The 15,782-nt window shown below is 42.5% G+C and overlaps 2 protein-coding genes across 2 annotated transcripts in view; one reads left to right on the plus strand and one right to left on the minus strand.

Moving 5' to 3' along the window:
* The window catches only part of LOC128700033 (N-acetylgalactosaminyltransferase 6), a 43,783-nt gene extending 29,954 nt beyond the window's left edge, over positions 1-13,829 (minus strand). Inside the window, exon 1 of the mRNA XM_053792969.2 lies at positions 13,689-13,829. The gene's annotated coding sequence lies outside the window, so the exon portion shown is untranslated. The remainder of the gene's footprint in view (positions 1-13,688) is intronic.
* The window catches only part of l(2)gd1 (lethal (2) giant discs 1), a 29,049-nt gene continuing 26,445 nt past the window's right edge, over positions 13,179-15,782 (plus strand). Inside the window, exon 1 of the mRNA XM_053792967.2 lies at positions 13,179-13,300. The gene's annotated coding sequence lies outside the window, so the exon portion shown is untranslated. The remainder of the gene's footprint in view (positions 13,301-15,782) is intronic.

The raw sequence follows: 15,782 nt of genomic DNA on the forward strand, positions 1-15,782 counted from the left end.
GTCAGGCAGTGGAATAGCCTAGAAAGTGAAGTAGTGGACTCAGGAACCATACATAGTTTTAAGGCAAGGTATGATAAAGCTCATGGAGCAGGAAGAGAGAGGACCTAGTAGCAACCAGTGAAGAGGCGGGGCCAGGAGCTATGACTAGACCCTTGCAACCACAAATAGATGAATACACATTAGTTTTTCTAGCAGCAACACCAGGTTATGCACACATGTTTGAAAACAAGTGTAAATAACACGTGTTAAGACAGAACATGTGTTAAGACAGAACTCACAAATACACAAAGAGAAAACTCAACTTACCTGTATATTTCTATCTTTTATTTTCTTCTATAAGTCAATTGCTATATTTTATACTCACTTGTATATGTTAAATTCCAATATAATTTTACAGGGGAAAATCTCGTACAGTTTAATATATACATGTACTCAGAGACAGGAATGAGGAAAGGTGTATAATTTAAAAAATATAATTGTATACATGCTTGGATACAGTCACTGGGAACGCGGTGGCTATGTCATCTGTTGCCACCTGGTCAATGAAATTCAACAATAACATCTGCGCCACACACCTGCGCCAGACACCTGCACCACACACCTGCGCCACCTTCACAGGCTACCAAACACTCGTTCATGGGGGTATAGGAAGGGGAGAATACACTGATGTGTTGGTACACTTCCACATGTGTTTGTCTGTCAATAATCTCTCTCTCTCTCTCTCTCTCTCTCTCTCTCTCTCTCTCTCTCTCTCTCTCTCTCTCTCTCTCTCTCTCTCTCTCTCTCTCTCTCATAGAGTTGTCAAGAAGCGGAACAATCTGGAGAATGGTGGAGGCAGGAGCCATACATAGCTTTAAGAAGAGGTACGATAAAGCTCTTGGAGCAGGGAGAGTGGACCTAGTAGCAGTCAGCGAAGGGGCGGGGCCAGGAGCTGTGACTAGACCCCTGAAACCACAAATAGGTGAGTACAATCAGGTGCACTTACACACACACACACACACACACACACACACACACACACACACACACACACCATTCATCATCATTCATGAAATATCTATCATGCTAGAAGAGTGGTCGTTCCCTACAAACAGTCGTGACCACAAATTCCACCATTGTTTTAAACCAAACGCAAGACATCACAGCCCCGTAATTCAAGACTCCTAAACATTTCACAGGAGACCTAGACCATTGAAGCAATATGACTGGAGGCACGGGTACGAAAACTGCATCATACTTCCATTAAAAAAACTGCCAGCATGCAATCATCAACCTCCATCCATGGTCAGAGTTGGGTTTCAGTAAGACAGTTGACAGTCTCACACAGTAGACTGCAAGGGCCGTTGATCGCGATCTACCAGTTGATGGCAGAGCAAGTTTAATAGATGGTTGGACGACCACTTACTAACACGGGTTACAAAGAGTTGGAAGACGTGGGTCAGTGGGCCACAAGCAGCAACAGCCTGGTTGACCAGGCAAGCACTTGACTAGCCTGGCCCAAGGCCGGGCTCTGGGACAGAAAACCTCTCGCAATATCAAGGTATATAGTTCCTAGATACAGACTTCTATTGGAAAAAAAGTAGATCCCTCTCACCACTTCTCTATAAAGACAACAGTAATACGAGGGGAATACTTAATGGTTATAATGATAGACATAATTTTTATTGGGATGGACTGGTAAGCCAGTGGAAGGCCTCGGTCAGATAACCAAAAGCTCCAGCTACGGGCCATCATATAACTAAGATCCGCATCAGGAAACAGTTATTCTGTTTCCTGACACACCTTACCTAACCTAAGTAAACGTAGGAAACAAGATAGAGAAGTTGTATACATTATTTCCAGGTTTTTAGCTTCTTAACGATTGTAACAATAAAATAGCTATCTTAGGAAATTCCTGAAAGTAGTATTAAAATCAGAACAGTTTCTCCAATTTAGAGGACCTGAAGGAAAATATGAACTGGACGTGTCATCACTGCCAACTAACAACTCACACTTACAAGATCTGTTATCTAATCAACAAGCAAAATAACCGAGCAGGAAACTATGCTGAACAGGACAAGTATAAATAACGTAAGTCCTGAGGTTATATTTGAACTTTGTATCTCTTTGGTTGACGAACTTGATCCCATATATCAGAAAACTTTCTAACGAAGATAGGCTGAAGGTACTCAACCCGCACTCTGGAAAGGCGTAGAATTAGGGGGAAAATATGACTGAAGAGTACAACTGGAAAATAGGAACAAATGAAGGAATATAACAAAGATAGAATTCGAAGTAATAAACTTAAGTTAGATTAGTTTATTTAGAAAGGACACATGGAAATACTGGTTTAGCAAAAAAAGAGTTGTGGATGAGTGGAAAAAACTCCAAAGTAGTGTTATTGTACAACTTTAGGTAGCTTATATTTTTTTTTTATTAAGCGCTAAACCCATGTGGGTCATTCAGCGTCTGCTGAGCGTGGTACAGACGCCCTTCCTATTCGTACTCACCCGTTTTTGTTAATTTTATTTTTATTATCATATGGATAAAGGAAGAGGCTTCCTGAACATATTAATATTATAGATGGACGGTATAGAAGTGTGGGTGTAAACTGAACCTATCTAGCATAGGCAATAGGACAACCCAACACTCGATGAATATGACGCACACCTGAGATCAACTTTTAAGAAGGCACTGAACCTGTCACTAGAGGGTGCGCCGAATAAAGGTTACGTACTCTTTGCATGCCACATCAGGCAACCCTCCCAGTGCGACTGGGAGGTATAGGGGTGCGTAAAGCAACGCATGTTGCTTTAACTGCTTTTCTGTCTTCGTGTTTGGCTTCCAGTGCATTAGTCAAGAAGATAGTTCCCGAACGCTTGAGAGACGTGGTAGGAGCTCAAGACCCCAGGTTTACTGAAGCAGCGATTCGGTGGGACACCCTTACAGACTCCTCCAGTAGACCAGCTCCTTCCAAAGAGCACAAACAGTCCCACTGGGACAAACCGATCATGGAAAAAATCGCCAACACAATGCTCTCCAATGCTTCAGGAAAGGACAAAGCTCGTCTCCTGGCAGTGAAGGCACCACACTCAGGAGATTTCCTGTTAGCTGTTCCCAATTCCTCCCTGGGCACCCGTCTCGATCCACAGGCCATTCGGATTGGTGTTGCTCTTCGCCTAGCCGCCCCCGTCCTCACCGAACATAGGTGTATTTGCGGCAGGGCGACAGCTGATCATTTCGGACTTCATGGTCTCGTGTGTCACACAGCAGAAGGGAAGTATGCCAGACATGAGGAGGTTAACAACATCATAAAGAGAAGCCTCGCCACAGCCCGTTGCCCAGCTCAACGGGAACCCCAAGTACAGAGGTCTGATGGAAGTCAAAAGCGTCCTGATGGAGCCACTATGCTACCCTGGAAGGATGGAAAGCAGATTGCCTGGGACTACACCTGTGCTGCCACATTGGCAGACACCTACTTGCCATACTCCGTAGTGGAAGGGGGTGGAGCTGCCAGCCACAGGGAGACCCAGAAGATCCGAAAATATGAAGACCTTCCCCCTTGCTATAACTTCATTCCAATAGGGTCGGAGACCCTTGGAGCATGGGGCAAGTGTGCTCTAAAGTTCCTCAAAGAGCTGGGTGAAAAGCTCATCATAGAAACCAAGGACCACAGGGCGACCAGCTTCCTCTTTCAGAGACTGTGTTGCGATCCAGAGAGGAAATGCCTGCAGCATTCTGGGCATGCAGCCCACCGCAGGGGAGCTGGACGAAGTATTCGAGATGTAGCTCTGAGTTACCTATGTTGTTTTACTTTCCGTTGTATTTTTGTGAATGTTTGGCCAATGTATTTTGTCTTTAAATAAAACGTACTTGAAATATAGGGGGTGGTAGGAGAAAATTCTCAAACAGCTTCAGGGAGAACCTTGAGTTTTCCCTGAAGCAAGTTTATTCTTTTCTCTGAGGATGAGGGTCTCTAGGACAGTTCTAGAGGTGGTACGTCCCTATATTATATATATATATATATATATATATATATATATATATATATATATATATATATATATATATATATGCATGCTGTGCTGGACCTCTTCAACAACATACAGGTGAGTACATATATAGTGTACACTGCTGTTGTGTGTAGAGCTATACTGCATGTAATTTTAGCCTGTTCATCATGTAGTAGAGAGTGTCCATGAGAGAACACCCCCCTAGTGCTGCTGGTCCACGCACATGAAAGCCTATTCTGGGCTCAGAAATTGATTAACCCGGCCAGTTGTTGCTATTCCCAAGAGTGTTGCCAGGTGATGTAAGTAGCCTCGTGCTTGTGCATATAACGAACGTAATGATTGCAACGTTCAAAGCGAATGGCAGCGTATGTCCTCCCTGCCAGACTCTAAGTTATTTATTTGGGCCTTGAGTACATAAAATACACATTTTTTTAAGGATAGTGAGAGGAAATTATTTAGATTTAACCCAGGGTAACCCAGTGAAGTCAAACAGGAGAGGGTTCCGGGGGTCAACGCCCCCGCGGCCCGGTCTGTGACCAGGCTTCATGGTGGATCAGGGCCTGATCAACCAGGCTGTTACTGTTGGCCACACGCAACCCGACGTACGAAAAACAGCCCGGCTGGTCAGGTACTGACTTCAGGTGTTTGTCCAGCGCCTTCTTGAAGATTGCTAGGTTAATCCCCCTTATGTATGCTGGGAGGCAGTTGAACAGTCTCGGGCCCCTGACACTTATTGTGTTGTCTCTTAACGTGCTAGTGACACTCCTGCTTTTCATTGCTAGGATGTTGCATCGTCTGACAAGTCTTTTGCTTTCGTAGAGAGTGATTTTCGTGTGCAAGTTTGATACTAATCCCTCTAAGATTTTCCAGGTGTATATAATCATGTATCTCTCCCTCCTGCGTTCCAGGGAGTACAGGTTCAGGAACTTCAAGCGCTCCCAGTAACTGAGGTGTTTTATCTCCGTTATGCTCGCCGTGAAGGTTCTCTGTACATTTTCTAGGTCAGCAATTTCACCTGCCTTGAAAGGTGCTGTTAGTGTGCAGCAATATTCCAGCCTAGATAGAACAAGCGACCTGAAGAATGTCGGCATGGGCTTGGCATCCCTAGTTTTGAAGGTTCTCATTATCCATCCTGTCATTTTTCTAGCAGATGCGATTGATACAATGTTGTGGTCTTTGAAAGTGAGATCCTCTGACATTATCACTCCCAGGTCTTTTACATTAGTTTTTCGCTCTATTGTGTGGTTGGAATTTGTTGTATAATCTAATAGCTTTAATTTCTTCACGTTTTCCATATCAGAGTAATTAAAATTTTTCATCATTGAATTTCACATGATTTTCTGCGCGCCATTTGATGTCTGCCTGGAGTCTTGCAGTGTATTCAATGGAAGACACTGTCATGCAGTTGCGAGTGTCATCTGCAAAGGAAGACACGGTGCTGTGGCTTACATCCCTGTCTGTCAGATATGAGGATGAGGAACAGGATGGGAGCGAGTACTGTGCCTTGTGGAACAGAGCTTTTCACAGTAGCTGCTCTTTGTGTTCTATTGTTAAGAAATTATAGATCCATCAACCATCTTTTCTTGTTATTCCTTTATCACGCATTTCGTGCGCTATTACACCATGGTCACACTTCTCAAAGGCTTTTGCAAAGTCTGTGTATACTACATCTGCATTTTGTTTGTCTTATAGAGCTTCCAGGACTTTGTCATAGTGGTCCAGTAGTTGGGACAGGCAGGAGCGACCTGCTCTAAACCCATGTTGCCCTGGGTTGTATAAATGATAGGTATCTATATGAGTGGCGATCTTGCTTCAAAGATTTTTATGATATAGTATGTTTAGTGCTATCGGTCTGTAGTTCTTTGCTATTGCTTTACTGCCACCTTCGTGGAGTGAGGCTATGTCTGTTGTTTTTAGCAGCTGTGGGACGACCCCTGTGTCCATCCTCCTCCTTCATAGGATGCTAGATCACATGATGGGGGTTTCTTGCAGTTCTTGATGGTCTTGAACTGATTTGTACTAAGACTGACCTTGACATCGTCAGGTGCCCTACTGCTCTATACTAAGACTGATCTTGATATCGTCAGGTACCCTACTGCTCTATACTAAGATTGATCTTGACATCGTCAGGTAACCTACTGCTCTATACTAAGACTAATCTTGACATCGTCAGGTAACCTACTGCTCTATACTAAGATTGATCTTGACATCGTCAGGTAACCTACTGCTCTATACTAAGATTGATCTTGACATCGTCAGGTAACCTACTGCTCTATACTAAGACTGATCTTGATATCGTCAGGTAACCTACTGCTCTCCGTTATCACTGTATAACAGACGCTCGTGACGTGGTCACCTTCTGTAGGTACCACGAAACTGCATTCGCTTCTTCCACTGCAGTATTGGTTATGGTTCTTACAAAATTTTCAGCAAGATATTGTGGAATCTGGTTGTCAGCAACTTCGTATACATGGTTGAGTCTCAGCTGCTAAACTGAATATACCACTTTTAGCATTTTCAGTGTTCGTAGTTCATTTTGGCTCGCTTGTTCTCTTGGTCCCAAACCCGGGAGAAATTTCACCGTGCTATTTTCAGTGATATATAACGTTTTTTTTTGTTTGGTTGGGAGGGGTTAGACCAGAGCATCATGATGAACTGGACTGAAAAAATCGTGTTATTAAAATTTCGTGAGTCATGAACAGCAGTGCTGGGCGTGTTTCCTTACACCTGGGTGTTAGTCGGCTGGTGTGGGTCGCATCCTGGGGGACAACACCAAAGGATCCCAATGAAAAAGACAAGAGTCCCCGATGACGCACTGACTGTCTTGGATTATCCTGGGTGACTAACCCCCCGCCCCCCCGGATTAAAAATCCGAACAAATCTTATGTTTACAGGCTCTGGCGTGACTACAGAAGAACTTCAGCTATTCATTCGTTTTTGTTACTGAGTTAATTAAACTTTTTCACCCAGATGCCAGTGTAATGTCGCTAAGTATACGTAAATATAAATTAAATTACTGTAGCCTCAGAAAGAACTTCCATAGATTCAAGAAGCCTAGACCTTTTTTTCTAATAAACCCGAAAGATTACTAACCCCCAAAAATATTTTTTTTATTATTAATGAGGCTACTGAGGTGAATTAAAGACGCAGAAATACAAAATATACCTGGAGAGAGTTCTGGGGGTCAACGCCCCCGTGGCCCGGTCTGTTACAGGGCCTCATGGTGGAGCAGGGCCTGATCAACCAGGCTATTACTGCTAGCTGCACGTAATAGCGAAATAGAATTAGTAACGAACGATACATGGATACGGACGAATAAGTAACAGAGAATAATTCGTGAATGATAGTGAAAATAGAGATAACAGAGATAAGGAACATAGTAGAGATTGTAACAATGGAACAATATGGTAGAGATTGTAACAGTGGGACAACATAGTACAGATCGTAGTAGAACAACATAAGAGATAGCAGTAGTAGTAGTACAGCAGAAATCGTAATAGTGGTACAACATAGAAGAGAATTGTAGCAGCCTCCTGGATGTAACTGTCTCAAGTAACTGTAGCTATACCACAAATGATCCATGTTACTCCCACGTCTGTGCTTTCAGATTTATATGTTAGCAGTCTAGTGCAGAGCTGTGTATATGGTTGGTTAGCTTTAATGCCTGTCCCTGCACATGAGTCATATTTTATATAAATATGGAGAGATACCACCTCTAGATCTGGACTGGGGACCCTCAACCTCGGATTATTATTATTATTATAATCAAGGGGGAAGCGCTAAACCCGTAGGATTATACAGCGCCCAGGGGAGGGGGGATGTGGAAGGCATTCAGGCTTAATTCGGGGAACTGGAGCACAGATCCAATTCCCTAAATCAAGAGCCCCTCACCAACATCAAGGAACCTTCCATGAGGGGCCTCAACCTCGGAGAAGAGAATAAACTTACTTCAGGGAAAACTCAAGATTCCTCCCGGAACTGTTTGAATATTTTCTTCTCTTACCACCCCGTATATTCTGTGTGATCTTTATTTATAAATAAAATACATTAACAAAGATACAATGGCAAGGAGAACAACATAAATGACATCTCAGAGACTGCTTCATCCAGCTCCCCGGTGGTGGGAGGTGTGCCCAGAATGCTGCAGGCATTTTCCCTCTGGATCGCTCTGAAAGAGGAAACTGTCCTGTCTTGGGTCTTTGGTTTCTTTACTAAGTTTTCACTTATTTTTTTCAGGAATTTTAAGAGCACACTTGCCCCATGCTCCCACCCCTCCGACCTTACTGGGACGAAGTTATAACAAGATGGCAGCCCTCCGTATTTGCTGATTTTCTGGGCCTCCGTGAAACTGATGGCCCCACCCCCTTCAGCCTCAGGGTATGGCAGGTAAGTGTCAGACAATGTAGGGGCACAGGTGTAGCCCCATGCAATCTGCTTCCCATCCTTCTAGGGTAGCACAGTGACTCCTGGATGATTTTGACTTCCATCAAACCTTCTCTTGATGATACTGACTTCCTTATATCTAGCATACTTCCCTGCTGATGTATGACAGAAGAGACCATGTCGTTCAAATTAATCAGCTGACGCCCTGCCGCAAATGCACTTACGTTCGGCGAGTATGGGGGCGGCTAGGCCAGAGAGCTACACCAATCCAAATAGCCTGTAAGTCGAGTCGAATGCCCAAGGAGGAATTGGGAACAACTAAAAGGAAATCTGAATGTGGTACCTTCACCGCTAGGAGACAAGCTTTGTCCTCTCCTGAAGCGTTGTTGAGCACTCTGTTGGCGATTCTTTTTCATGATTAGTTTGTCCCAGTAACAACTAGAAGGCTGGAGGCAGTGGAGATGTGTCTGAGGGCAATGTGCGGTTTGAATAGACTCTTAATGCAAACAATCAGTAGCTTGGAGATTAGGAGGTGCGGGGGTTTCTATACAAAATATTATCCAGAGGGCAGAGGAAGGGTTATTGAGGTGGTTTGGACATTTAGAGAATGAAACAAAATAGCATAACTTGAAGGGCATATAAATCTGTAGTGAAAGGAAGGTGGGGTAGGGGTCGTCCTAGGAAAGTTAGAGGGAGGGGGTAAAGAAGGTTTTGTGTGCAAGGGGCTTGCGCGAGCGTGTTGTATAAGAGCGAGTGCAGATGACTGGCTTTTATGACTTTATGTGTTGTTGGAGTGTGAGCAAAGTAACATTTATGAAAAGATTCAGGGAAAACCGGTTAGCCGGTTTGAGTCCTGGAGATGGGAAGTACAGTATCTGCACTCTGAAGGAGGGGTGTTGATATGTTGCAGTTTTTTAACTATAGTGTAGGTGCGCCTCTAGCAAGAGAGTGATGGAGTGAATGATGATGAAGGTGTTTCTTCTTCGGGTCACCCTGCCTCGGTGGGAAACGGCCGATGTGTGTGTATATATATATATATATATATATATATATTATATCAACACCCCTCCTTCAGAGTGCAGATACTGTACTTCCCATCTCCAGGACTCAAACCCGGCTAACCGGTTTTCCCTGAATCTTTTCATAAATGTTATTTTGCTCACACTCCAACAACACATAGTCATAAAAGCCAGTCATCTGCACTCGCTCTTATACAACACGCTCGCGCAAGCCCCTTGCACACAAAACCTTCTTTACCCCCTCCCTCTAACCTTTCCTAGGACGACCCCTACCCAACCTGCGTGGATGTAGTGCGGATGACGAGAAACAGATGATTGCTGATGTTATGAATGAAAAGAAGTTGGATGTCCTGGCCCTAAGCGAAACAAAGCTGAAGGGGGTAGGGGAGTTTCGGTGGGGGGAAATGGGATTAAATCTGGAGTATCTGAGAGAGTTAGAGCAAAGGAAGGGGTAGCAGTAATGTTGAAGGATCAGTTATGGAAGGAGAAAAGAGAACATTATTATGCATACATGCATAATAAGCATGTGTGCACCTGGAGAAGAGGAATGTAGAGGAGAGATTTTGGGAGATGTTAAGTGAATGTATAGGAACCTTTGAACCAAGTGAGAGAGTAATCGTGGTAGGGGACCTGAATGCTAAAGTAAGAAACTTTTAGAGAGGGTGTGGTAGGTAAGTTTGGGGTGCCAGGTGTAAATGATAATGGGAGCCCTTTGATTGAACTTTGTATAGAAAGGGGCTTAGTTATAGGTAATACATATTTTAAGAAAAAGAGGATAAGTAATTATGCAAGATATGATGTAGGGCGAAATGACGGTAGTTTGTTGGATTATGTATTGGTAGATAAAAGACTGTTGAGTAGACTTCAGGATGTATATGTTTATAGAGGGGCCACAGATATATCAGATCACTTTTTAGTTGTAGCTACACTGAGAGTAAAAGGTAGATGGGATACAAGGAGAATAGAAGCATCAAAGAAGAGAGAGGTGAAGGTTTATAAACTAAAAGAGGAGGCAGTTAGGGTAACTTATAAACAGCTATTGGAGGATAGATGAGCTAATGAGAGCATAGGCAATGAGGTCGAAGAGGTACGGGGTAGGTTTAAAAATGTAGTGTTAGAGTGTTCAGCAGAAGTTTGTGGTTACAGGAAAGTGGGTGCGGGAGGGAAGAGGAGCGACTGGTGGAATGATGATGTAAAGAGAATAGTAAGGGAGAAAAAGTTAGCATATGAGAAGTTTTTACAAAGTAGAAGTGATGCAAGGAGGGAAGAGTATATGGAGAAAAAGAGAGAGGTTAAGAGAGTGGTGAAGCAATGTAAAAAGAGAGCAAATGAGAGAGTGGGTGGGATGTTATCAACAAATTTTCTTGAAAATAAGAAAAAGTTTTGGAGTGAGATTAACAAGTTAAGGAAGCCTAGAGAACAAATGGATTTGTCAGTTAAAAATAGGAGAGGAGAGTTATTAAATGGAGAGTTATATGTATTGGGAAGATGGAAGGAGTATTTTGAGGAATTGTTAAATGTTGATGAAGATAGGGAAGCTGTGATTTCATGTATAGGGCAAAGAGGAATAACATCTTGTAGGAGTGAGGAAGAGCCAGTTGTGAGTGTGGGGGAAGTTCGTGAGGCAGTAGGTAAAATGAAAGGGGGGTAAGACAGCCGGGATTGATGGGATAAAGATAGAAATGTTAAAAGTAGGTGGGGATATAGTTTTGGAGTGGTTGGTGCAATTATTTAATAAATGTATGGAAGAGGGTAAGGTACCTAGGGATTGGCAGAGAGCATGCATAGTTCCTTTGTATAAAGGCAAAGGGGACAAAAGAGAGTGCAAAAATTATAGGGGGATAAGTCTGTTGAGCATACCTGGTAAAGTGTATGGTAGTTATTATTGAAAGAATTAAGAGTAAGACAGAGAATAGGATAGCAGATGAACAAGGAGGCTTTAGGAAAGGTAGGGGGGGTGTGGACCAGGTGTTTACAGTGAAACATATAAGTGAACAGTATTTAGATAAGGCTAAAGAGGTTTTTGTGGCATTTATGGATTTGGAAAACGCGTATGACAGGGTGGATAGGGGGGCAATGTGGCAGATGTTGCAGGTGTATGGTGGAGGAGGTAGGTTACTGAAAGCAGTGAAGAGTTTTTATGAGGATAGTGAGACTCAAGTTAGAGTATGTAGGAAAGAGAGAGATTATTTCCCAGTAAAAGTAGGCCTTAGACAAGGATGTGTGATGTCACCGAGGTTGTTTAATATATTTATAGATGGGGTTGTAAGAGAAGTAAATGCGAGGGCCTTGGCAAGAGGAGTGGAGCTAAAAGATAAAGAATCACACATAAAGTAGGAGTTGTCACAGTTGCTCTTTGCTGATGACACTGTGCTCTTGGGAGATTCTGAAGAGAAGTTGCAGAGGTTGGTGGATGAATTTGGTAGTGTATGTAAAAGAAGAAAATTAAAAGTGAATACAGGAAAGAGTAAGGTTATGAGGATAAAAAGATTAGGTGATGAAGAATTGGATATCAAATTGGAGGGAGAGAGTATGGAGGAGGTGAATGTATTCAGATATTTGGGAGTGGACGTGTCAGCGGATGGGTCTATGAAAGATGAGGTGAATCATAGAATTGATGAGGGGAAAAGGGTGAGCGGTGCACTTAGGAGTCTGTGGAGACAAAGAACTTTGTCCTTGGAGGCAAAGAGGGGAATGTATGAGAGTATAGTTTTACCAACGCTCTTATATGGGTGTGAAGCATGGATGATGAATGTTGCAGCAAGGAGAAGGCTGGAGGCAGTGGAGATGTCATGTCTGAGGGCAATGTGTGGTGTGAATATAATGCAGAGAATTCGTAGTTTGGAAGTTAGGAGGAGGTGCGGGATTACCAAAACTGTTGTCCAGAGGGCTGAGGAAGGGTTGTTGAGGTGGTTCGGACTTGTAGAGAGAATGGAGCGAAACAGAATGACTTCAAGAGTGTATCAGTCTGTAGTGAAAGGAAGGCGGGGTAGGGGTCGGCCTAGGAAAGGTTGGAGGGAGGGGGTAAAGGAGGTTTTGTGTGCGAGGGGCTTGGACTTCCAGCGGGCATGCGTGAGCGTGTTTGATAGGAGTGAATGGAGACAAATGGTTTTTAATACTTGATGTGCTGTTGGAGTGTGAGCAAAGTAACATGGGAATGGGAAGATGGGAGATGGGAAGTACAGTGCCTACACTCTGAAGGAGGGGTGTTAATGTTGCAGTTTAAAAACTGTAGTGTAAAGCACCCTTCTGGCAAGACAGTGATGGAGTGAATGATGGTGAAAGTTTTTCTTTTTCGGGCCAGTGTGTTAATAAAAAAAATTAATAAATAATATATATATATATATATATATATATATATATATATATATATATATATATATATATATATATATATATATATATATATATGATTTAGTTAATATTATTTAGCCTTTTCAAAAGCAGCAACACACAAGGGCACAGTCAGATAGCTGAGTATGATAACAGTCAGATAGCTGAGTTTTATACAGCCGCATTAAATTTTCGCACAACTTCGCTGAAGTAATTAAATTTTTACTGAGGACAATCTATAAAGCATTTTGTAAACTAAGGCTCAAATTTAGAGGTTATATTTGCATACATAACAGAAAACTTATTTCGCAATGACTTTGAGGGAGGGCAAGGAAATGTTAGGAGAACGTGTATGATAAGATAGAGGAAATTTTTCGTATCTTCAAGAGAGATGACAACAGGACAATGATATGAATTAAGAAGACAGCGGAGTTAAGGGGATACTGAGAAATTTGTCTTCATAGAACCTGTTAGATCAAAGGAATGATTTAAGGTCATGTATTAAGTGCTTCAACTACTGAAGATTTAAAAAATATATATAAGAACAAATTACTGAAGACAGGACACCATGAGGTAATTGTAAATATTAGTACATTATGTAGTTAGGCTGGGATAGCGTAATCAAGTTAGTGTGATTATCTGTGTTATATCTGAGGACACATAGATGTTGTAAGTGTACAAAAATAGCACATTATGTCGACTGAACTCAGTGTAACCGAACAGAATAAACCTATTTGTGTTAATGCCTATTCGAATTATCATTACCTATGTGACTTGCCAAGCCGGTAAGTTCAACATGAAAAGACAAAAATACCGTGTGTGTTTCCTCAGGGAAGAATACCAGAGAGACTGTGTGTATTGTGTCCACGCCAGTGTACTGCAGTGTTTGATACACTCATTGACGGTCATTTAATTATGATTTAGTAATTCAAGCTTAAACAATTATGGGTAATGAACGTACCGTAGTTTCTGCGTTGATGCAGTGGTCTTGGCGTTACAACAGTTGACGGTATCCTGTTGCTAGCTTAACGGTGTGAGGCAGACTGACTGACTGAAGGGGAAGGGAGAGTGTTGGAGATGGTGGTGGGAATAGTGGTGGGGAGGGATGGTGGCAGAGAAGCGGGGGTGGGTTATGAAGGTTTTGATGACCCACGCTGCTCACATCAACCCACCACCCACCCACAACAGTCCTCCCACACCTACCCACTGGTGCTAACTCCACCTGGTCACTAGCATCTTCGCATTTCCTCTCAATTATCCTCTTCCCCCTCCATTTTTTACGCATTTCCACTCATCCTTCATCAGCCCGAGTTGAAACATTTGGTAAAGATTAAAAAGGCACAATACCATTACCTGGAGTTTACCTGGAGGCCATTCCGGGGATCAACGCCCCCGCGGCCCGGTCCATGACCAGGCCTTTTGGTGGATCAGGGCCTGATCAACGAAGCTGTTACTGCTGGCCGCACGCAGTCTAACGTACGAACAACAGCCCAATTGATCTAGCACTGGCTTTAGGTATCTGTCCAGCTGCCTCATGAAGAGGCAGCTGGACATGACTGGAACAATACACAAATAACCTATGCAGATACCTGATTCTATTACTTATCTTACTACCTCCATCACCACTACTGCTTTCAATTTATTTTTTTCCTACTCGTCTCTTTCTCCCGTCTCCTTCCTCTCGTATATATACTGGCTCCCTACCTTCGCGACTGTGTGATTATAATAAGTAAACTGGTTATAACTATGACCATAATCTTCAAAGGGGTGGACCGGTAAGCCAGTGGAAGGCCTCGGTCAGATGACCAAAAGCTCCACCGGCGGGTCATCATCTAAGACCCGCGTCAGGAAACACCTGTCTTGTTTCCTGACGAACCTGACCTAACCTAACTTTCGCGCTTGTGTGATTATATTAATCACACTCACAAGTTTCTCCTGTGTGCGAGTTGTGTACAACATTTAGTGTTCTGTGCAGGATAATACAGCCGAACACTTCCTACTTTACTGTTCAAGGTTCTACTCTGCCTGCATCAGCCTCCGCCAGGATTTAGCTAAAATAAAAAAGAAAGAGATATTCACCATCCTATTGTTCCAGTTCTCCTAGAGAGCTGTCAACATGAAGGGGAACAAAATTGCGATGTATGTTAGTCATACTAAACTGTTGTATCAGAAATTATATAAAAGTAGAAGGGACTGACACGGAATCTGTCTGGCTACAGTTTCTTGAGGGGGAATGAAAAGCTAATTTTAATAATAATAATAATAATAATAATAATAATAATAATAATAATAATATATCTTTATTTACTACATGTACAAGGTATACAGACCATAGCTGACATTAATGACATACTACTATATAGAAAGCCACTTGTTATGCTGAGTATTTCGGGTAAATTAGGTCAGTTTTGTCCCAGGATGCGACCCACACCAGTCGACTAACACCCAGGTACCAATTTTATACTGATGGGTAAACAGGGACAGCAGGTATGGGGACCTGTTAAGAGTAGTGCCACAGGATTAGTATTAAGACCCCTTTGTATCCGCAGTCTCCTTAAGCTACATAGATGAGAAATAAATAGCGACATAAGTTTTCTGAAGGCTAGGTTGATGATGTGGTCGGAAAAATGGTAGATGCAGTTCAGTGCGGACAAGTGTAAGGATCTAATCCTAAGAAAAGGAATTATGACACTTATAGGTTAAGCAATGTCTCTTAATCAAAGTAAATGCAGTAAAAGATTTAGGAGTCCTGGTTATCAGAAGTTTAAAGTCAAGACAACAGTGTATAAGTGTTCGCAAGTGAAACTTGTAGAATTTTTAGCTTCATATCAAAAATGATAAATATAAACAACAATGGTTATGCCTCACGAAGATTAGGCGGCTTTGTTCTGATCTCCAATATTACAGGATAGACATAGCGTTAGTTAGTTTAATGTGTTTATTATGCACCCCATACCCTTCCTGTGGGCGGTAGTCAAAAGATTATAAAGGCACATAATGGGTCCTGGGACTGTACCTCAACATTACAGAGGTACATAATGGGTCCAGGGGCTGT

The sequence above is a fragment of the Cherax quadricarinatus genome, chromosome 64, assembly GCF_038502225.1.
Source record: "Cherax quadricarinatus isolate ZL_2023a chromosome 64, ASM3850222v1, whole genome shotgun sequence".
In the NCBI taxonomy this organism is placed as follows: Eukaryota; Metazoa; Arthropoda; class Malacostraca; order Decapoda; family Parastacidae; genus Cherax; species Cherax quadricarinatus.